This window comes from Grammomys surdaster, unplaced genomic scaffold (genome assembly GCF_004785775.1).
Source record: "Grammomys surdaster isolate TR1022 unplaced genomic scaffold, NIH_TR_1.0 126313, whole genome shotgun sequence".
In the NCBI taxonomy this organism is placed as follows: Eukaryota; Metazoa; Chordata; class Mammalia; order Rodentia; family Muridae; genus Grammomys; species Grammomys surdaster.
The window spans coordinates 5,005,567-5,028,274 of NW_021621113.1; the positions used below are offsets into that span (position 1 = coordinate 5,005,567).

At 48.9% G+C, this 22,708-nt stretch overlaps 1 protein-coding gene across 1 annotated transcript in view; it reads right to left on the reverse strand.

Moving 5' to 3' along the window:
• Positions 1-20,315, reverse strand: part of Epb41 (erythrocyte membrane protein band 4.1) — a 156,919-nt gene extending 136,604 nt beyond the window's left edge. Inside the window, exon 1 of the mRNA XM_028759647.1 lies at positions 20,215-20,315. The gene's annotated coding sequence lies outside the window, so the exon portion shown is untranslated. The remainder of the gene's footprint in view (positions 1-20,214) is intronic.
• Between the last annotated feature and the right edge of the window lie 2,393 nt (positions 20,316-22,708).

Sequence of the window (22,708 nt, forward strand, 5' to 3'; positions counted from 1 at the left end):
GCCGCGAGGGAGGGAGGGAGAGGGGGAGAGGGGAAAGGAGAGGGAGAGGGAGGGAGGGAGGGAGGGGGAGAGAGATCGATTGATTTTCAGGTGCATGTGGAGGTCCAAAATTGATATTCAGTGTCTTCCCTGATTGCTCCCACCTTATATACTTATATATTGAGGCAGAGTCTCTCAAACCAACCCCAGCACTTACCAGTCCAGCTAGTCTTGCTAGCCACCCTGCTCCAAGGAGTCCCTGTCTCTGCCTCCCAGGAGCTGGGGTTCTGTGTGCCACTAAGCCTGCCTGGTTTTCATGTGGGTTCTGGGGATCGGAACTCCATTCCTCACTCTTGCAGGACAAGTGCTTTATCTACTGAACCATCTCCCCAACCCCTTAACTGGCAACTTTAAAAATCAAACCTTATAACATAGTACAGTCCTAATAAATACTGATTTGGAAGAGCTTGAGGGACCACGCTGGGCTCAAACTTGCTGGGATCTGCTTGCCTCTGCCTCCAAGTGCTGGAATTACAAGCATGTGCCACCACACCCTCAGCTGCCGATACTGATTTTATCTTTACAAGCAGAGGAATGATGTGGGAAAATGCTAAAAAGCCTTTGTTTTTTGTAACTAAACCAGACATTTCCTGTAAGAACAGAAAACTTGCTGCAATGAGTTCAAAACACTGCAGTTTATCACATGTTGAAGTCTCCAGTCTGAGCACAAGTGTCTCAGGCAGCGTTCACTGACATCAAATGGGCAAAGTGAACCTGTTAACTGTTCAGAACCAAGACTAAGGTGAATTTGCACAATGCCACACAGGCAAGTAGTGCCAAAAACACCCCAATTCTGGGCGCATCGAATTCTGAAACTGATATTTGGTTGTTAAGAGTTCAGAAATCTACCACTGTCAAATTCTGGGGGACACTTATTTAATACACAGTCATATGCGAGGTTGCAATCTACAGTCTAAAGAGATGGCTCAGCAGTTAAAGGTGTTTGTTTGCCACCAGATCTAATGACCTCTGTTTGATCCCCAGGACCCACATGGTGGAAGTAAACAACTTCCACGGGTTGTCCTCTGCCCTCCCCACTGCACCATGGCACACATGCACCCACACACATAGATCAAGAAATATAATTTTAAAAAAACAGGTGCTAGGTTCACCTAAGGTTAACCTGACTAGTCCTTTGGAGACCACCACTTCTAACTTTTTAGCAAATTGAGAAATACAAGACACTTGCCCAAGGTCACCAAACACAACAACAAGGGAGCCCAAGCTAGAACCCACATTTTCCAACCGTTACTATAGGATGCTGCTCACAGATTCCCCCTGCCCCCAAGGCCATCTGTATTTACTCTACAAAGCTAGCGGCCAAATTAAATTCTACAGCCAGCCAGGCTCGGTGACATCTACATGAAATCCTGAGACAGGAAGATACTGAGTTTGAGACACACTAAACTATAGAGTGATAACTGTCTCAAAACCTAAGTAAAACTTCTGGAGCCAGAAATCCTAGGAATATCTGAGCTGCAAAAGACCTTTATAAATAATGTACTGTAGGGGGGTGGGGGAGGGACTGTGTGAGACAGGGGACTGAGAGGAGGTGGGGATGGCAATTGGGATATAACAGGAATAAATACAATAATGGGGAAATTTTGTTTGTTTGTTTTTTTTCGACACAGATTTCTCTGTGTAGTCCTGGCTGTCCTGGAACTCACTCTGTAGACCAGGCTGGCCTCGAACTCAGAAATCCAGCTGCCTCTGCCTCCCAAGTGCTGGGATTAAAGGTGTGCACCACCACTGCCCGGCAGGAAATGTTATTATAAGAATTGATGGTACAGATCTATAACCAATGTCTACACAGGTGGCTAAGGCATGAGGATCAAAATTTCAAGATCTACCTGGGCTACAAAGTGAGTCCAAGTCCAGCCTGGGCAACCTAATGAAAACTTATCTCAAAATAGAAAAACAGCACGAGGGCAAAAACTCAGTGATAAACTACTTACACAGCATGCACAAGGCCCTTGGTTCAATTAAAAATAATACTAATACTTTACTATTGAAAAATAGTAGCAATTAGGGTTGAGATGCAGCTTAGTGGCAGGATGCTTGCCTGGCATGGACAAGGGCTTGGTTCCCAACAGCACAAATGCACAGGCACAAATACACACACACACACACACACACACACACACACACATAAAATAAATGATCTTCGTGGCACATGTCTACAGCGGATTGTAAACATGAGAGTACAAAGTGAGTTCAAAGCCAGCCTGTGCCAAATAGACCTTGCCACAGCCTTCCTCTGTGCCCCCCAAATCTAAAAATAAAAACAACTGCGTGTGTGAGGGATTTAGGATGTATTTGATATATGCTAAAAGTATGTGTGGTTATTGCGTTTAGCCCAATAGCAAGCCTTTGAAGTATTATTAGTATCAGTTCCATATGAGGAAACCACAGCTTAGGATGTTAAGTGACTTGCCCAACACCACACAAGTCAACCAGTCTTGTCTGTTGCCACCATCCTGATGCTGCTCTCCAGAAAGCCACTGAGATGACATGAATGGGAAATACCGACATCTGGCCAAGACCCTAGAGAAAGACTGTTGGGGCTGCCTCTGATTATAACTCTGAGACACCTGAAGAAGGAACCAAGAACTGACTGACCTCCCGTAACCCTCCTCAATCCTCTTCTCCCAAAGCCAGAACAAGCCCAGTGACCCTGATCCAGCAAAGACTTCAGCTCACTCAGGCTTAACCCACTATATTCCTCCCAAGAGCAGGGAACTCCCTTGACAGGTTTTCCAGGGACAGAGAGAGGGCCACATGATACCTTTCATGGGGGCCTTTCCAAATCTGGTAAAGTTGGCCCGGCCCGGCCCTCAACTGAGAGAAGAACAAGAGGAACAGAGGGGATTGATTGGGCATCCAGACATGGCTGTTTAACTTGAGAGCTTCCAACACTGAGGAGCAGGCAGGACAGTCCCCGAGCCACCCAGAGAACATCCAGCTAACTTCAGTTTCCAAGCTGTTCCATGGTGTAGCTGGGGTGTGTCAGTGAGAGAGACCAAGGCAATAAGAAAGCCTTCAAATGAGCTACAATGTTGAAATCCGGCTGTGGGACTCTGGGAAGTCACTTCCCAGCTTTGGCAGTCACCACACAGTGGTAACAGAACATCTTCTGTTCCTCACTACAGATTCTATTCACTGCTTTTTTCCAAGTCCATCTACATCTGTTCTCCAGAGCGAGAACAATCTAAATTCTATAGCCACAAAGCGTAGATACACCTGAGCGGAAGATGTAGCTGGTCTTTGCTACTTTGTGGGTTCATCTTTTTTCACCCTTTATCCTCCCAGTTGCTCCCCTATCACTGGATAAGAGAAAAAGAAGGATAGAGGGGAGGGAGAGAGATTCCTGAATCTAATTTCTTCTTGTTTCTTCTTCGAGTTCGACTACCAACAAACCTCGACCAACCCAGCCCCCTCCCCAAACAATGACCAACCAACAACTCCACTTCTGGGGGCCCTGGCATCTATATACCTTCTGAAAAGTTCCCAGAATTCCGAACTACAGGAAATCAAAGAAACCATCTGCAGCTGGCAAAAACCTGCCTCTGCTAGAGCATGAGTCAAATCATAGTCAGCTGCTACAAAGCAGCCCCATATCCCACACCTGGGATCAAAACAAAAACATAATATTTCTGTGGGGTTTTTTTTTTTAATATAAAGAAATCAGGGACTGGAGCAATGGCTCAGTGGTTAAGAGCACTGACTGTTCTTCCAGAGGTCCTGAGTTCAATTCCCAGCAACCACATGGTGGCTCACAACCATCTGTAATGGGATCCAATGCCCCCTTTAGTTGCCAGGTGGTGGTGGCGCACACCTTTAATCCTAGCACTTGGGAGGCAGAGGCAGGAGGATTTCTGAGTTCGAGGCCAGCCTGGTCTACAGAGTGAGTTCCAGGACAGCCAGGGCTATACAGAGAAACCTGTCTCGAAAAACCAAAAAAAAAAAAAAAAAAAAAAAAGAAAGAAAAAGAAATCAAAATTCCAGAATTCTCAAAAGTGTCACTACAGGAAGAAGCTTAGAGAGGAGCTCCTGAAATGGCTCTGCAGGTAACGACGCTTGCAGCCAAACCTGACATCCTGACTTGGAGCCCCAGACCCTATATATAGGAAGTTCAGAATCAACTCTTACAAAATGTCCTCTGACCTCCACAGGAGCAAGCACAAGTAAATAAATAGAGAAACATTTAGAAAAATCTTAAAAAAAAAAAAAAACCCACCTTGAAGAAGGGCTGGAAGTGCCACCCAGTTGCCAGGCACATTCACAGCCCTGGGATATCCAATCCCCAGCACCAAAACCAGAAAGGAAGGAGGAAGAGAAGGCATAAACAAGATGTTGGGAACAACAGAATGAGTGTTCAGTGAACCCTGCACAGTTAGGTTCTGGTGAAGACCCTCTTCCTAGCTTGCAGACACCCTCCTCCTGAGTCCCCACACGGCAGTGACCTTTCTAATATTTGTTATCCTGTCATAAGGACCTTCATGATCTTCAACCCTCTCTACTGCCTGCAAACACCGTCACCTGAGAATTTTTGTGGGGACACAGACATTCAGTGTCTCCGATCTCCGGCTCCCTCGCCAGTCAGGAGGAGGTGGCTTTGATTACCAGGCTGGCTCACTGGGCGGCTAGAAGGAGCAAATGAGACACGCAGGAGGATTTCTACAGATTACAATGCCCCACACTGCAACAAGCCCGATTGGTTTTTTGAGACAAGGTCTTGCTGGTCTCAGATTGATTTACCTACCTCCACCTCCCAAGTGCTAGGATTATAGGTATGTACTATCCCTTTGCCCTAAGTAAGACTTTTAAATATTTTTAATTTTTTAGGGGACTGGAAAGATGGCTTAGCAGTTAAAAGCATTTGCTGCTTTTACTGAGGACCTGGGCTCCGTTCCCAGCACCCACGTAGCAGCTTACAACCATCTGTAACTCCATTTCTAGGGGACCCAACACCTTCTTCTGGACTGTGTGTGGCACACACATGGTGTACAAATATGTATGCAGGTGAGATAGTCACACTTTATAAAAATAATTTTTAAAAATATGTATGTGTATGTATGTATACATGTATGCATGTAGAGTTTATGTACATCACATGCATGTGGAAGCCTGCAGAGGCCAGAAGAGGGTGTCATCACCCCTAGAACTGGAGTTACAGTTGGTTTTGGGCCACCTGATACGGATGCTGGAGACAAAACCCTGGTTCTCTACAAGAACGGTAAGTAAGCGGTCTCAACCACTGTTTTGTTTTGTTTGGGTCAGTGGGGGAATGTTGGTTTTCTGAGACAAGATTTCTACATATAGCCTTACCTAGCCTGGAACTTGCTATGTAGATGAATTTGGCCTCAAATTCAGAGATCCACCTGCCTCTGGGTCCTGAGGGCTGGGCTCGACCTGCCTTGACTTTTCTGTTATGGACCACATGGAAAGAAGCCTCCAGTCAAGGCTCCCTGATGTGAGCACCCCATGAAGCTCCCCTTTTGTGAAGGTTTAGGGAGACCAGCAGGGGCAAGATGAGTAAGTACAGTAACAGCTGCCAGCAAAGCAATTTCCATGTGGGTGACAGAGGAAGAGGTAAGAAGATTGTAGGGTTTGGAGGTGAGGAAACCTGGGTTCAAACCAAAGTTCCACCACCACCAAGCTGTCACGTCCCCACCCTCCCTTATCTCTAAGTGTCACTCTCAGTGCCAAAGTGTTATATGCAATGTCACTACACCTCAGCAGCAGCCTCCTGAGGAAGGCAGACTGCCTCCTGTTTACAGATGTAGCAGAATTTCAGAGAAGCAGGAAATTTGCCCAAGATCCCTGGGCCAGTAAAGCCGCTCAGCCTAGGCCTGCTGCTGGTCACTTCCAGGATGGGCTCTGTCATGATTGCAGCAAAGACAAACAAGCCTCCAAGCTACTCATAGGCACCTACAACACTCCACACCCACCCCACAGAGAGGGCACCTACAACACTCCACACCCACCCCACAGCGAGGGCATAAATAACCACATTTTCAGACTTTAGGAAATGAAATCAGAAGTGGTTTGTCCAACCCCACACAGCAGGAAAGAAGGTAACTGAATGTCTGACTTATCAGTCCCTTGCCCATGACACTACCCTGTCTCTTTCCCAGTAAAGCCAAGCAGACAGCCTTATTCTGCTTGACAGATGAAGCCCAGTAAAAATCACTGTTGTGCCTAAGATGGCCACCAAGTCAACAACTCAGAAGGGACTTAAGCTCCTAATCTTTGTTTCCTTAGATGTATGTGTATCTGTGTGTCTGTGTGTCTATGTGTATATGTGTCTGTGTTTGTGTGCTGTGTATTCAGATGCTGATTTCTCTGCCCCAAGATCAGGTTGCAGTCTGGACATGGGCATTGTATTGACCAACATGCTATAAAGAATGCTCCCCATAATCTCTGATTGGGGGATAAAAGGCTAGAGCCTGTGACTGGGCTGGGGAGAAAGGCAGGACTGGAGATTGAGAGGGGTCTCAAGTAGGGACCATGAGAGAAGGAAGAAGGGAGGGGAAGGAGGCCATGAGGCAGGATGGACCATGAGCACATGGCTATGAGAAAATCATCCTGAGGACACACAGGGAGCAGAGCAACAGAGCAAGGCTCAGTTAGCAAGTAACACAGGGCCTATGGCCGAGATGTCGGTTAGAATTGCTCAGAACCTGTCCAGTTTAGGATCACAGCTCAATAAAAAGGCCAAGTTTTTGTGTCTTTTATTCAGAAGCTATATGGGCTAGAGTGAGACAGAACCCTTCCCCTATAAAATTAATACAATAGCTGTGTTTCTGTCTGTGTGTGTGTGTCTGTGTGTGTGTGTGTGTGTGTGTGTGTGTGTGTGTGTGTCTGTGTGTGTATACAAGTGCCTTTGGAGGCTAGAACAGGCAAGATCCCAGAGATATCTCTCTCTCTCTCTCTCTCTCTCTCTCTCTCTCTCTCTCTCTCTGTGTGTGTGTGTGTGTGTGTGTGTGTGTGTGTGTGTATACATGTACACAAGTGCTTTTGGAGACCTGAACAGGATGGCAGATCTGTGTGTGTCTGTGTGTATATATGTGTGTCTGTGTCTGTGTGTATATATGTGTGTCTGTGTGTGTGTCTGTGTGTGTGTCTGTGTGTATGTGTGTGTATGCACACACAAATGCCTTTGGAGATCAGAACAGGATGCTGGATCCCCTAAGGCTGGAGTCACAGGAGGTTGTAAGCTGCTGGAATGGGTGCTAGCAACAACACTCTGGTCCTTTGTGAGACCAGCATGCACTGTCAACACAAGCCAATGCTAGCATATGCCAGTCTTCTTTACAATGCTGGGGATTCACCCCAGGGCTTTCTGGATACAAAACAAGGGCTCCACCACCAAGCTACACACCCAGCCCCACATTCCTGCTTTTAAACTCAGTGTTATTTTCTCCACCCATACTTGCTGAGTCCTGAGCATCTGAACATGGACATTTGGAAGCCCCATAGCTAATCAATCCTCTGAGAGTGTGAGAGCCCCTACTATCCCAGACTAGGCCTAGAAATCAGAGTACTGGGGAGAAATGTGTAGGATACTGTCCAGGGAGACAGCAGCTGAACCTGCGAGTCTCCTGCTTTGGAAACTTCGTTCTTCATCTCCCTAAGTTGTTGGCTCAGACTGGGAGCTAGGGAATCCACTCACTAGCACAGCTGTCTGCTATGATTTCTGCTGAAAAAACAAACAAAAAAAAAAACTCCATCGTGTGGGCCTACGTGCTAATTACCAATAATGACATAATAGCCATTGTGGGCCCAACAGCCAAACAGCCCCAACTAGAAATTCTGCATAGCTCAGATTTAGGAACAAAAGACTTAGGCACTGAAACTGAAACTGATGCCCTAGCAGAAAATACCAGGAGCAAAGGGGCCTCAGAGTTGACCCAGCCACAGTATCATCTGGCAAACGGACAGGGGAATAAGGACTTTCTCGTGCCATTACCTGAGAATCTACTACACACCCAGCACATGTGATGACACCTACACAGTAAGAAGCCTTCATTTATTCATCAGTACACATAGACACTTCTTAAGTACCCACTATGCTTCATACATGCTGTTTTAGGTACAAAGGATGGAACACTGAATTGACAAAAGTCACCAGCATCACCAAGCTTACATGAGAGCAAACAGACAATAAGTAATCCATAAGAGACAGCACATTGGAGTGACAAGTGACATAGAGAAAAACAGACGAGGAAGGAGGTGAAGTGGCACCAGGGATCAGAGAAAGAACAGAGTTAGGTGGGCATGGTGGCTCACACCTTTAATCCCAGACCTTGGGAAACAGAGGCAGACAGATCTCCATGAGTTTGAGGCGAGCCTGGTCTATATGGTGAGTTTCAGGACAGCTGGGGTGACAAAGAAAGATCCTATCTCAAAAACTGGGTGTAAATTATGTGTAACTGATGGGGGGAGGGGTAATGTACATGTAACTGCAGTGCCCAGAGGTCAACAGATCCGCTGGACTTGAAGCTGAGTCACCTGATTGCTGGGAACTGAACTCAGGTCTTCTGCAAGAGCACTACACACTTAACTGCTGAGCTGTCTCTCCTGCCCACTGTTCCCATTTTAAATAAGATAATCAGAACAAGCCTTACTAAGAAGGAGATGTTGAAACAAAAATTTTACAATGAGACAATAAGACAAGAGGTATTTATAGAAGGTTGAATGTTCCCCAGCCATCCAGTGCAAAGGCCCCAGGGTGGAAGTCTGCCTAAGAGGATATGCCATTTAACAGAGCCGGGGGAAGAGGGCAGGCACAGACTAGTCACCACTGTGGGCTTAGACTCCCCTAAGTTTACATGGAGGGAACATCTTCATACTAGAGTGAGCAGGGTTGTCTGACTCTAGTCTGTTCTGTTTTTTCCTTGTCTCAGGATCCTAAGTATGACTTCGGTAAATGAGCGGACAAGGAGTTGCTCCCCGAACTCAATGAACTGTTTTCTGACTAGGCTTTTCTTCTCCTAGTATCGACTGGCCATAGAGGAGGCACAATAATCACCCCAGTGTGTCAGCTCTGGATTAACCACTTCACTCGGATTATACAATGTGGTGCCCAAGTCATTGTGGAAAGGCGCTAATATGCTGGGGCTTACTGAGGTCAAGCAATGGCTGGAGGCCCAGCCAGTGCTGGGGCAATGATGATGATGATGATGATGATATTTATTCATTTTACTCTATGTGTTAAGTGTTTCATCTGAGTGGATGTGCACCCCTTGGGTGTTTGGTACCTACAGAGGTCGGAAGAGGGCATGAGAACTCCTGGAACTGGAGTTACAGAGGTTGTGAAGCACCATGTGGGTTCTAGGAGTCTTGAACCCAGAGACTGTGCAAGAGCAACAAGAGCTCTTATCCAGTGAGCCCTCTCTCCAGCCCTGAGACTAAGATTTAAACAGGGTCTCTTGTAGCCCAGGCTGGCATCAAACTCACTATATAGCTAAAGTTAACCTTGAACTTCTGATCCTCCTGCATCCACCTCCTGAGTGCTCGGATTACAGGTGTGTGCCACTATGCCGTGCTGGGTTCATGTGATGTTGGAGATGCTGGAAATCCAACCCAAGGCCTTAGGCGTGCTAGGCAGGTACTCTACCAACTAGCTATACCTCCTAGCCCTAGGTAGGCCTCCACTTTTAAACTTGTCATGTAAAGGAGCCTGTGATTGCTGCAGACCCTCCTTTTATAAACCAATGTAGAGGCAGAGAAGACGGTGACACCTAAAGCCTGGCAGAGGAAGAGCTGGAGAGGCTGGGGCTACTTCCACGCTGCTACAATCTGGGCCATTGGCCAGGTTTCCCCTTTGAAGCCTTTCTGGCCTCCGCAGAAGTCTGCATCATCCTTATTGAATTCCAAGGAACTCACAGTCCATCTCTGTCTCTTTGGCCTAGATCTGGGTAGGGCAGGATTCTTTCTACTATCTGCCTTTCCAGAGAGTGTACACAGTGGCATCTAATCAGGAAAGAAAGAGAAACTATCTTAGGTGAGGCTAAGGCTAGGACGCTCAGCCTCTGGCTTCAAAACTGGTTCATCAGGTTCCATTTCTTCAATAAGAAACCTATCAGACAGGCATGGCGGCACACACCTGATATCTCAGCACTCAGGTGATTGAGGCAGGAGTATGTGAGTTTAAGGATAACATGGGCTATGTAGAGAGTATCAAACCAGTCTGGAATACAGATCAAGACCCTACTTCAAAATTCCAAAAAGAGGGACTGGAGAGATGGCTCAGTGGTTAAGAGGATTTGCTGCACAGTCATGCGGATCTGAGTTCATATCCAGCACCCACATGATAAGGTGGATGTGGTCTGAGTACCTGCTCTAACTCCAACCGTGTATGACATGGGACAGAGATAGGAAGATCACTGAGGCCTGCTGGTTGCCAGCCTAGAGGATCAACAGAAGCTTCAAACTCAGAGAGAGACCCTGATTCAAAGACATGACGGAGAATGATATAGGATACCCAGTGTGATACCCAGTGCCTTCCTCTGGCCTTCACATACACATACAGGCATGCACATACACTACTACATATATACTACACACTACACACACATACACAATATGCACACACCAAATCCAAAAAGAAAAAAGGAAGTATTTTAAACTCCAGGTGGGATAGGGCAGACAACAGTTTGTGATCCTAGAACTCAAGAGACCGAAGCAGGAGGATTGCTGTGAGTTGAAGGGGAAGCCTGTACTACATTGTCAGGCCATATGTCAAGTAGACAGACAAAGCAGCAGTCGCAGTGAAAACAGCAGCCCACACGTGGGAGTTACTGGAACTTCCTCTTCCCTATCGGCATCCTCACAGCAAGACCACCCCATCCACAGCAGGAGAAACTGAGGCTCACAGAAGTGAAGCCAACACCAGAGCATACACATGCATCGAGGGGTCAGAGCAGGGAGTCCTGAGAGTCATATCACTCTGGTGACACTGGTTACCACACCTGTCTAAGGGTCCTGCTTCTAAATGGAAAGATACCCAGAAGGGACCCAGGTCTGTACTGGTCATGGCCTTCAGAGATACAGACCTCCATGCCTAACACCTGTCTCCATGCCAGAAGAAAGGGAGCCTGATCATCAATTTCCAGGGAAAAAGAAAACTACAACTTTCTCAAATGTTTGTCCTTGTTTCCGGACCACTGTTGACTTTGGCCTTCAACCAGAGAGAGTCATCTAGGGTAGGGGACAGAGGGTGCCTAGGCCTCAGGACTAAGAGTCCATGGGCCTGTGGCCAAAGGGGTCAAGGGGCAGAAGGCTAGCTAGTTAAGCAGAAGGCCAGGAACCCCCTGGAGACTTAAGCTTGTTTCTTATTCTTTTCCTTCCTTTGCACCCGGCATGGCTACCAGGACAGGCAGGGGAACCTTGGGCGGGGACGAGGATGTGGAGAGGTTTCATGATTATCTCATTAGAGCTTCTGTGTGTGTATGCACAGTGTAGACACTGGGCCAGTTCTGGGGAATCACATCACTGATGCCTCTGAGGAAAGCCAGCATGCCCCCATTCCCCTGAGGTGGAAACTAAGGTACTGAGAGAGTAGCAGCGACTGAAGGCCACATAGCTTGTCAGTGACAGAGCTGGCAGAAAAGCCAAATTGTCAGCCTCTAAAAGGGTCACCTGGGGTGGGGATGAGAAGGGAAAAGACAGAGAAATGAAGGAACAGTGTCCAAAAGGCCCAGGCCATCTCAGGGAGCACAACAAACAAGTGCGTGAGTTCAGGAAGGTGCAGGGAGTCAGAAGTCAGTCCCCAGACTGCACATAGTGTGACCCCACTCCAGTCCGGCATCATCTCACACCTCTACCCCTCCCTTCCTTCCCCAGCCACACCACAGTGTTTATCCACCCAGAGCCTGTTATATGGGCTGAAGCTTTTTACATACGCTGTGACCAATGCCTAAAGGGTCGTTCCCTCTACTGTGCACCAGGAGAATGCATTTCCTGGCTCTCTGTCTCTTCCTCTGACTCCTAGGAGTTGCCCTGATGCTCTGGGTTCACTGTGTGCCTGAGGAACAGAAGCCCATGAGAGTCACCTGTGCCCCCACCTGTGCCCCTAGAATCTAACCCAAGCCCATGCTTCATCTACATGTTTTGTTTAGTTGTCTCTCGTCACTGAATCTGAGAGACAGGCAAAATGGGTTTTTTCTATCTGTGTGTTCAAGGAAAGGAAGGGTAAGAGAGGGGTGACATAGACAGGCCCAGAAGCCAGAGTTTCTCTGAACCACACAAACCTTGCTAGGCACCAACACCAAAGAGTGCTTATCCCTGCCAGACCCACCAAAGTCGCACAAAGGAATCTCTCAGTTAGGAGAAGGAGTCCTGATGGCCATAAACCGAAAGCCTCCATGTCCAACTCAGACATGGCAGTTGAAGAGGGAAGTTAGTGAGGCTCAGATAAGTGGGTTCCTTCCCCACACTGCTCTGTCTCCTCTGCTCAGGTGTACCCCTCAGCCCAAGTATCCACCGGATCCAGTCATCCCCATCCCCCAAGGCTTCACTCTCACCTCAGTCCTCTCTCACCTGTCCACTGCAGTCCATCATTATGTGACCCTGCCTCTGACACAGACCTAACATCTCCCACTGCTGCATGGCACAGCTCCCGGCCCAAATTACAGCATTCTTCCCCTAAACAGGTGGCCCTGCTTCTGCTATGTAACATGCAATGGCTCCCCGCTGCTCTGGGGTCAGGCCTCAAATTTTCCTGAGCCTGTCTTTGCAGGCTCATTTTCCCAGGCACTAGCCCTAGCTCTACACCTTGGAATATACTGTTCCTCCCAGGAGGAATGGCCTTTCTCTTAGTCTCTGCCTAAGAACACCTATTCACACTTCAGTCTCAGTCCAAGTGGGTTCAGGGCCCTTCAGTCCAATTAGATACTGAGATATCCCAGGGGCAGAGGAAAGGGCCCATAGAGTTAGTTCGAGCCCTGTGCCAGCATAGAGCCTGGCACAGCACAGGCACCAGGAAAGCAGCTGGCTAGGGAAAGGAGGCACATTCTTACTTGCATGAAACCACCTCCGTCCCTTTACCCTACAGTGCCTTGTGGAACCTGTCAAACTAGATCTGCTATTCACCTGCTCCCAGCAGTGCCCTCCCACACCTGACTTCCACTGTCCCAAGAGAGACATCTTTACATCCTCAGAATGATGCCCATAATCATAATTAGGGTAATAACAACCATCACCACCATTTACTGGGTGTTTGTTGTGTGCCCAGTTATTTAATCCTCACAAGAACTCTAGGAGGGAAGGAGATTTCTTTATTGTCCTCATTTTAAAGATAAGGAAATTGAGGCCCCAAGAAGCTATCTGGCCTAAGGTCACACAACTAGTGAGCAAACAGCGCAAAGGGTCACAGCCAGGTCTGCCTGACCTGCAAGCCACCCTGTGGCCCAGCTGCTTCCTGCTTTCTGTAATCTTGCCTCTCAGAGTTTAGAGCGGCTGCTCCCAGCAGCCTGGGGCTGGATATCAAAGATGGGCAGAGAGGACACTGACACCATCCTGCTGGTTTAGGGTGGCTCAAGGGTTAAGAGCAACCACATGGTGCTTAACAGTCTGGGACTCCAGTTCCAGAGGATCTGACACCCTCTCCTGGCTTCTGAGGGTAGCAGGTACACATGTTGTGCTTAGACATACATGTTAGCAAAACACCCATACATATAAAATAAAAACAAATATTTTATGTAGGAAACAGGGTCGTTGCTCAGAAGGTCACTGGGAGGGAGACAAGAAATAATGTGTCTGGAAGAATATACAGGGCTAGTGCAAGAGACGAGACAGCTCAGTGGGGAAGTCGTGACAAGGACTTGAGCTTAATGTACAGGGAAAGGAAGCAACTCCCAAAACTTGTCCTCTAATTTCCCAACATGTGCAGTGTTACAGAAGCATCCAATCTATCTAATATCTACCTACCTATCTATCTGACACACACATGCACACAAATAATAATAATAACAACAACAAACAATAGCAACAACAATAAAATTTAGGGCTGGAGTCAGTGGTTAAGAGCACTGACTGTTCTTCCAGAGGTCCTGAGTTCAATTCCCAGAAACCACATGGTGGCTCACAACCATCTGTAATGGGATCCGATGCCCTCTTCCAGTGTGTCTGAAGACAGCAACAGTGTACTCATATACAGAAAATAAATAAATAAATCTAAAATAATAATACAATTTAAAACTTAGAAATAAAATTTTAAAAATAAGTTAAAAGGATTAAAATAGAACAGCAGACAAGCAGACTATGGAAAACAAGATAAATGGCAGTAATGCATATGACATGAACTTCTCAGGCCGCCTACACCTAAGAGGACAAAATTCTCCAGGGTCCTTCTGCCAGCTAAAGCCAAGTGACTAGTGATACTAATTTAATGCTTACCTGCCTGTTTGAGTTAAATACGTCTCCAAGGGAAGAGCCCTTTATTAACCCATTCCACAAGTCAGACAACAGAGACTAAGAAGGGCGACCTAGCCAAGTCACACAGCAAATGACACCGGCTGGAGCCCAGTCTGTACCCCAGGGCTGGGGTGCTCAGGGGCTCCTGATGCATGTATTCTAGTCCGGCTAATAAGAGTTAAAATTAGGAGGAAGAAGCAAAAAAAAACAAAAAACAAAAAAACAAAAAAAAAAAAAAAAACCCACACGTTCCTGAACCCTGTTCCAGAAGGAGCCTAAGGCTAGAGGGAGCCAAAGATTACTGATCACCCCCATGCTGGGCTGCCTCTGATGTGGATGTCACAGGGAAGGTCACAAGATCCAGAGAAGTTTACCACTTGTCCAAGATCACACCATTAGGAATGTGACTATATCTGAGAACCCTGTGGAATCCCTCCTCACCCCTCCCAGCTTCACATCAAACATTCCTGCCTGCCCCTTGGGAAGCTTCCCAACAGAGCAAAGCCACGCCCTCCCAGGAGGTCCAGTTGCTTAGCTCCTCCATCTGTCTGATGGATGCCCCCACTCAGGTCCTAGGACCCACGATTCACAACCGGATGGTGAGATAAGGGTCTTACATTTTCTGAGCCTCAAAGATAATGTATACTTTGTATCCATCTTGCATTTTCTGACTCTCAATCATAGTGGTTACTTTGTATCCATTAACTGTTGATTTAGTCCAACACAAAGCACATGGCTGGGTACCAAGTAGATCTTCAACAAACATCTTCATTCAGAAACATTCTCTGGGCACTACTATATATCATTCTATCCTTGGTGCTTAGAGACATAGCGGAAACAGATTAAACAAAAACCCATGCCCTCCGTGGGGCCTGTGTAGAGGAGCAAATACATACATCTAGAAGGTATCAATAGTCTCATTTTGCAGAAGTGAAAGTGTCATACAAAGAGGCATCCATTGTGAGTAGCCTAGGAAGGATTCTGTTCCAAGTCACCTGTCCTAAAGACCTCTGGGCCTTTGTCAGCTCAGCCCAAAATCAGTACCCATCATGTCAAACATCAAGAAAAAACTGACTCAGCATCTTAACTCCAGATGCCCTGTCCCCTTGTGACTCCCAGTGGCTTCAGAGGCACATACACCCTTCAGAATGGCATGGTACAGCCAGTTATGTCAAAGTAGTACTCACCCAGATGTAGCCGTTGTGGTCACACAGCCAGTCAGGGAGAGACAGCGCAGCCATCGTCACAGTGGCACATGGAAGCAAAGGACAGAAGTGAGACACAGCACAGCTATCAAACTCTGGGGTCCTGATCAGCTGCACCTGAGCCAGTGGGGAACCTGTCCCCTCCTCCATCCTCACTCCCACCCAGAGTCCCTCTGGCACTTTGACAACCAGACACCATCCAGACAGCTCTCATCTGAAAATCCACCCTGAGCTCAGCAGGCTGCCCTGGGCCCAGTCTTCTATGAGCAGCCATAGCAGCACTAGGTACCAGGTACTAAGGATGCCGTCTGAAGTCAGACAGGGCCTTACCCATGTGAGGCATGGGTACAAGGCAGCTTCTCCCTCCATACTTCCTTTACTTACCTGTAACACAGAGGGCAGCATTCAGATTCGCCGCTTAGGGCTAAGTAGGAGTGAGTCTACGAGTTCTCATATGTAAGACTTTTTGAACAGCGGTTGGCATATAGTTTGTTCATAACTTGTAACTACTATGACTACAGGGGGCTGTGGGGCTGTGAACAGGGACTTTGGAGGGACCTGGTCTGGGTGAGACGACCATCTTCTCAACAAGAACGCTGCTGTTGGGACCAAGGCAGATAATGAAAAGCAAAGTCTCAGCACAGCACCTGGTCACTTCGATGAGTCTATAAGCTGTGGCCTTAGGGTGTCCCCCAGCACATCCTCACCATGCAGAGACTCATCAGGGCTATGGCAAACGCCCCTCCCCACACACACACACCCTGCTTTGGATTGAACAACAGCCAGCCATCATATTCTCCCAATTGTACAGATGTTCCAGCTTGTTCTTCACAGTCACCCAAACTCTGTGAAGGTGAAATTGTTTCTGTTCCCATTTTACAGACAAGGGCAGGGGGTGAAGGGACTCCCTTCTGTGTCCTTGGTGGCATCATATGGATCTCTAAGTCAAGTGAAGTGATCAAAGCTCATGTCTGCTTGAAGTCTGTTCTCTAAACTTGGTCTCTGCAGTACTAGCTGCACTGCCCCAACAAGACTTTGAATACTTTCATCTGAAACTCTTATTGTCAAACAGTCAGCTTAGGGAGCAGGCTGTTCTGAAGCTACCTCTCCTGGCTCAGTCACTGGCACCTTGACTCCTGGTCTATTCCTATGGCTGAGCTCAGCCACTCATCACTCAAACATCCCGGGACGTCCGAGTTCACTCACATCCACCTTTCATAGATGAGGAAACCAAGGCCCAAAGTGGACTCAATATTACCTTTTAATGCCCAGCTCTCGGACCTGGATGCTTTAGTAGGTATGGACCTCTGAATAAACAGCAGTGGGCCCTCAGCTCCAGGGGTCCCCTATCTCTTTCTCCAGCCTGTTTCTAGCTTCCCAGATTATCCCAGAAATCAGAGCTCGATCCCGAAGTCATTAGGCATCTCTACAGGTTAGGACTAGGGAATGAGCACTCAGTATGGGTAGAGTATTGGGAAATGAAGACCTCATGTCTTAGGGAGGATGGGGCTTCAGAGTTGGCTCTAGGTTCAAATCCCAAGTCAGCCACTTCGCAGCTGTGTGACTTTGGTCAAGTCAGTTTGCCCCCATGAATGCCTAGGAAATAAGGGAGATGCTTCATGAGGCACTGAAGATTAACTGAGTTAATGTCCCACTTAAACTTAGAACAGCAAATAGGCAAGGGCTCTAACTAATGAGAGAACAAGGCCAAAAACGGTCTGTGGGCTCACAACAGGTACCTGCAACCTAAGCCCGTTCTAGCTCCTCACACAGGATGAGTCTGTTCTAAACCGGGCCATGAGTATGATCCGTTTCTGCTGTCAAAGGTCACCAATACAGGAAACAAGGACAATGAGTGCTGGAGACAGAGACTCAGGGCTCATTTCCCTCTTGATATTATAGAGGCAAATTGAGATCCAGGAGGAAAAGTACCTGGCCCACAGACTATGAAAGGGTTGAGTCCTGCCCTGTGATAAACCTTAGGCACTAGGGAAATTCTGAATGCGTGTGCTTGTGTGTGCACACACACACACACACACACATGCACACACATCCATGCACATACATACACACATACCTGTGCACATACATATACACACACACATGCACATACATACACACACATGTACACACACCCATGCATACACACACACACACACTCATGCACACACACACCCATGCACATACATACACACACACACATACACACCTACCTGTATTATAAACACACTCTGCAAACCCAACAGATCTCAGCCACTACAATGAGGCCTGCGTGAGCATCCTCTGGAGTTCCCTTCCTGGGAAACCTGTATGTCACACAGTAGGTGCTCAGGAGGCTTAAGAAATAACCAAATGAGGTTTTCTGGCTCCAGCAGAAGGGTTCCCTCTAGGTTTCTCTTTTTATCTTCCCTCCTGACTCCCACCCTAGTGTCTGTCTCACCCCGTGCCCAGGTCCTAACAGCTGGGCCTAGCTCCAGCTCACAGAATGCTGGGCCTACCCCTTCGTCAGCATCTTCTCAGCCAGCCCGGGATATTCCTGTTCAATGCAGCCGGCCAGGCTCCTGGCCAGGGTCCACTCTGCGGAGAGGCTGCTGGCTCAGCCAGAGCCTTATCCCCACTGGCCTATAGGTGGGGCAGGCAACCTGGGAGTCCTGGGAGCTTCTATTGGCACCCAGAGTCTACAGAGGAAAGCCAGCTTGATCTAGACAGTGTGACTATGTGTTGATCAGGAGACAGTGGGGTGTGGGGTGCCACCCACACATCTAGCCAGTCCACCTAAGCACCAGGCTGCTGGAACCTGACAGGCCTTGGCTGAATATCTATACACACAGGGAAACTTTGGGGGTTCCCCCACTCCATGTTCTTCTTAAAACACTCCACACAGGCATAATCTCACACAAGCTACCAATCTGGCCGTTGCATAGTTAATATTCATTTGATTCTGCTGATGCCTATAAGGTCCAGATTATTAGCCAGGGGGTCTTGGGAAAGGTGAAGTGAGTCAGGTAAGGTCACACAGTAACAGCTGGGCTGGGACTCAAACCTAGTTCTGAGTGCAAAATCAGTGTTGGTACCGATACTGCCCTCCCGCTCCGTACCCTACAGGCTCTGGTTCCCTTTCTTCCCAGACCTTGCGTCTCCTTCTGCAGCCTCCCTCCCCCATTCCCACAGTTACTAATTCCCACTTCACAGCTGCGGTAACTTCTTGCTTCCGTGCACCTAACAGCAGCAGGTACCACAGGCTACCACTGAAATTTCTGAGGTGTCTGCTTTAGGAGGGCCTTGATGGCAAGGAGTCACCCCAGCAGGTGTTTCTCTCTCTCTCTCTCTCTCTCTCTCTCTCTCTCTCTCTCTCTCTCTCTCTCTCTCTCTCTTCCATTCCCAAGCAAGTCTCCCTGACCTCCCTTCTTCACCCCAGTTTCCTGCCAGCATCGACCGACCGCCATCCAGGCCTGTGACTCGGGTGAGGACTACATGTATACAAGAGCTTACTAAAGTGTGGGGGAGGAGAGGTTCTGCGACACTGCTCTGGTCTCTCCCTCGCCCCTTCAGTAACTGAGGACCCAACCCTGACTCGGCACCCTGGAACTCCCAGCTGCTTTAAAGCTCACCGAGAACCAGCCATTCTCCTAGAACCTCTATGTTCAGAAGAAGGCTCCCAGGGAATATAAGAGGCTGCCTTTTCCCTGTTGCAGGAATTTAAGGGGTCAGTTAAAAGCAGCCATTGTCTCCTCGGGGAACCCGAGAGCCCTAAAATAACTGTACACAACCCTTGAGGGAGAGTGCTCCCCTGTCCTTTCGGGGCAGATTCGGCCTGGGGTCCAGCGGAATAAGTCTCCGCCTCCAGCCTGCAAGGCTGCAGAGGTCCGGTCCTCCCCCAAAAGAGGTGGGGCCCCCAGGAAAGTGTGGCTTGAAGACCAAGACAACTCTTGAGGAAACACGGAGGGAAGACAGGGAAATACGTGAGACAGGGAACTCAGAAACGATAGAGAAGGAGCCTGACTCCGAGCAGATCCCGAGACCTGAGGCAGAGGAAGTCCCAGCCTGGACGCGAGTGCGTGCGTCCGGGCGGTGACTCAAGAGCCACCCTGACCCGCAGAGCCAGGGCCGCAGCTCGCGGGTCCCGGGTCGGGAAACTCAGAGTCAGTTACGTAAGGACTCGAGCAGGGCTCCAGGGGTCCCCCTCCCACCACCCTCTGGGTCCCCAAGAGCACGCGGGCGCGCAGGGTGGGGCTGGCGGGTGGGCCTGGGGCTGCGCCGCGGCGCAGAAACCCGCTGAGGACAAACACCCACAGGACTCCAGGTCCGGAGCGAGCTACTGCACGCAGTCTCCCGAGCTCCGCACACCTTCGACTTTGAGACTCCAGAACCCCTGGGGACCTCAAGTTTGGAGCATGCAGGTCAGGACCTTCAGCACCCCCGCTGGGGATCCTGTGACCCTCGGTTCGCAGCTCCCGGGACAGCTCGGATCCTTGGGAGCAGGCATCTGGGTCCTGCACCTTGTCCCTCCCAGGCACTGGGGACACCCCCTAAGGCGGTCCAGGCTCACCTGGGCTGCACAGGACAGGGACCTGGCAGGGACCTGGCCGGGCCGGGCCGGGCCGCGTCCTCGCTCTCCGCGGCTCTCTCCCTTTAAGAGGTTCCTGCCACTTTGCCCCGCCGGGGGCCTCCACCTGCACTGACAGGGCAACTCTGATGTGAGGCCCCGCCCTCCCCTCGGGAGGTCCTCTAATTGGTGCAGACAATTGCCAATCTTTGGGGCGGCGGGCAGGACCGGGCACAGCAGCCCGACTGTCGCAACCGGGAAGGGGCGGGGGCTGCAGGTGCGGCCAGGCTGGGACGCCCAGCCTAGAGCAGCTCCTGATAGACCCGGAGCGGTCAGGGGAGGGAAAACATGGAGTTCCTGGATTGGCTGGTATGGTCGCTGACGTCATGTTGCAAAAGTATAAAGCAATTTGCCACGTGGTGCTGACCCTAAGGCGTTAGGTTGGGATGGGGGTTATTCTAGGGGAGTTAGGGAAGTGACCTTGACGACGTAGACTTACCTGGATCACCTGTCTGGATCATTAGTTCTGTGTGACCTTGAGCAACCCACTTCAGAATCGGAATTTCCCCAACTAGAAATCCTCTGATGCTTTCTTGAGGATACATGACATTTATTAAACATCAACCGCAAGTCTGAGACCCAAAACGGCGTCCATTAACTGGAGTTCTGGTTTCTCTTATGCCTGTTTTGTCCCTCTTCTCAGTGGCTTCCTCTCTCGTAACGATTGGCCCCCATCAACCCTGGAAGAGGTATACGTAGTCACTGGCCTAAGACCCCTCCTGTTCCTCTCATTTCAGACCTGCCCTTGCTCACATAGTGCTAAGGTCAGGAAGCTGGCTGTCTCCCAGCATGGACTCATCCTAACTAAACTACCCCAGAATTTCAAAAGCTCTTCATGAGATTAAGGCCAAATCTGCCTTAGTATTCCCACCCACAGAGGACAAACATAATCCCCCTTTTATGCAAAGGAATCAGAGAGTCAAATCGTAAAACCATGGAACATTCACCATGCCAGGGAGCCCTTGTTTGGACAAATGGGGAAACTGAGGATCACTGAGGGTAAATAACTTCCTGAGGTTTGGTGACCTGCATTTTTGTCATGGAGGGTGTGGGGTCACTTGGGGGCACCAGAAAAGCCTTTTGACTACTTTAACCAGAAATCTGGGTGTTTCGGGACTGCCTATATGAACCCAGTACAAAAACCTGGGACATACCCCCAGGCTCCCAAGCCGACCAAAACTCTTCTCTCCTAACTACCCAGGGCCGTGTTGGCCATTGGTCAAAGCTAGAAACTCAAATGTAGACTGCTTTAATTAACTCAGGTTTGAGCCTGTGGGTAAGCTTGTTTCCCTAGGGGGTAAAATATGACGTTGCACCAACCTTATGTAGAATTACTGTGCTGATTAGTGGAAACTACAAATGCAAATATTCAATCATGGATCCAGTATTATTTTTTAATTGCTCTCACGTGGATCCATTCATGTATGCCGGAGAGAGCAGACTGTGAATTCTTTAATTTGACCTCAGTAAATAAAGGCTCCCCTGTCAACTGCCTCCTTTCCCCAGACTCAGTCTAAGGGCTGCCAAGAGGAAACCCCCAGCCCTGGGTTGGACAGAGTTATTCTAAAGGGCTGAAGAGGCCCCACCTTCAGCTCCTGCACCAGGCTCCAGCTCTGTTGGGTTTTGCTGCTAGCGTTAGCTAGTGACTCAGCAACGCCAGCGCCTGGCCCTGCCTGATAAGCCTGTGTGCCTATGTGTGAGTTTGTACTTGGGAATACATCTGAGAAAGTGTTTGTGAACGGTGTGGGCTGTCAGCGCACTGGGACTGGGGGTTGGGCTGGGGGAGGGTGGGTGTGAGTTTACATATGGAGGATGACCTTTTGTGCCCTAGAATCAGATTGCCTGGCCCTGAGCTATCTGCACCTAGGCAATTTTGTCCTGCCCCTGGAACCTCTGTGCACAGGCACCTGTGGGTGTTTCCTGTCGAAGCACCATGTAGACAACCAATGCCTTCTGGGGAACCCTGTGGAGGGGATATAGGTCACTGCTTCTGCCAGGAAATTCTTAGTGTCCTCCTTGGGCCCTACCTGAGAGGATCCCTGGGAGATGTGACGTCCTGAAGGGACAGTTCACATTTACCCTCCACTAGTACTTTGTATCCATCTGCTCATTTTCTGTATCGTTAAATTCTCCCAGTCAGAAATGGGTGACGCTCAGAGAGCTGACGTGACAGCCACACAGTTCTGAAATAACTTTGAGGGTGACAGGCAGGGCATAGCTTTCTTCTTCTGGAGGCTGAGGGCTCAGTTTGCTGGGGCCTGCCTGTGGGCAACTGATAAACTGGGGATGGGGTGGGGGGAGGGGAAGGGACCTGTTTGTGTCTGCCGCCCTCCCCTTCTGAGAATGTCTGAGCCTCCTTATCCTGTCAGAGCCTGGGTGCTGTCCTCAGCTTCAAGTGGGTGTGAACTGAGCGATAAAATGCCCAGGGAATAGATGG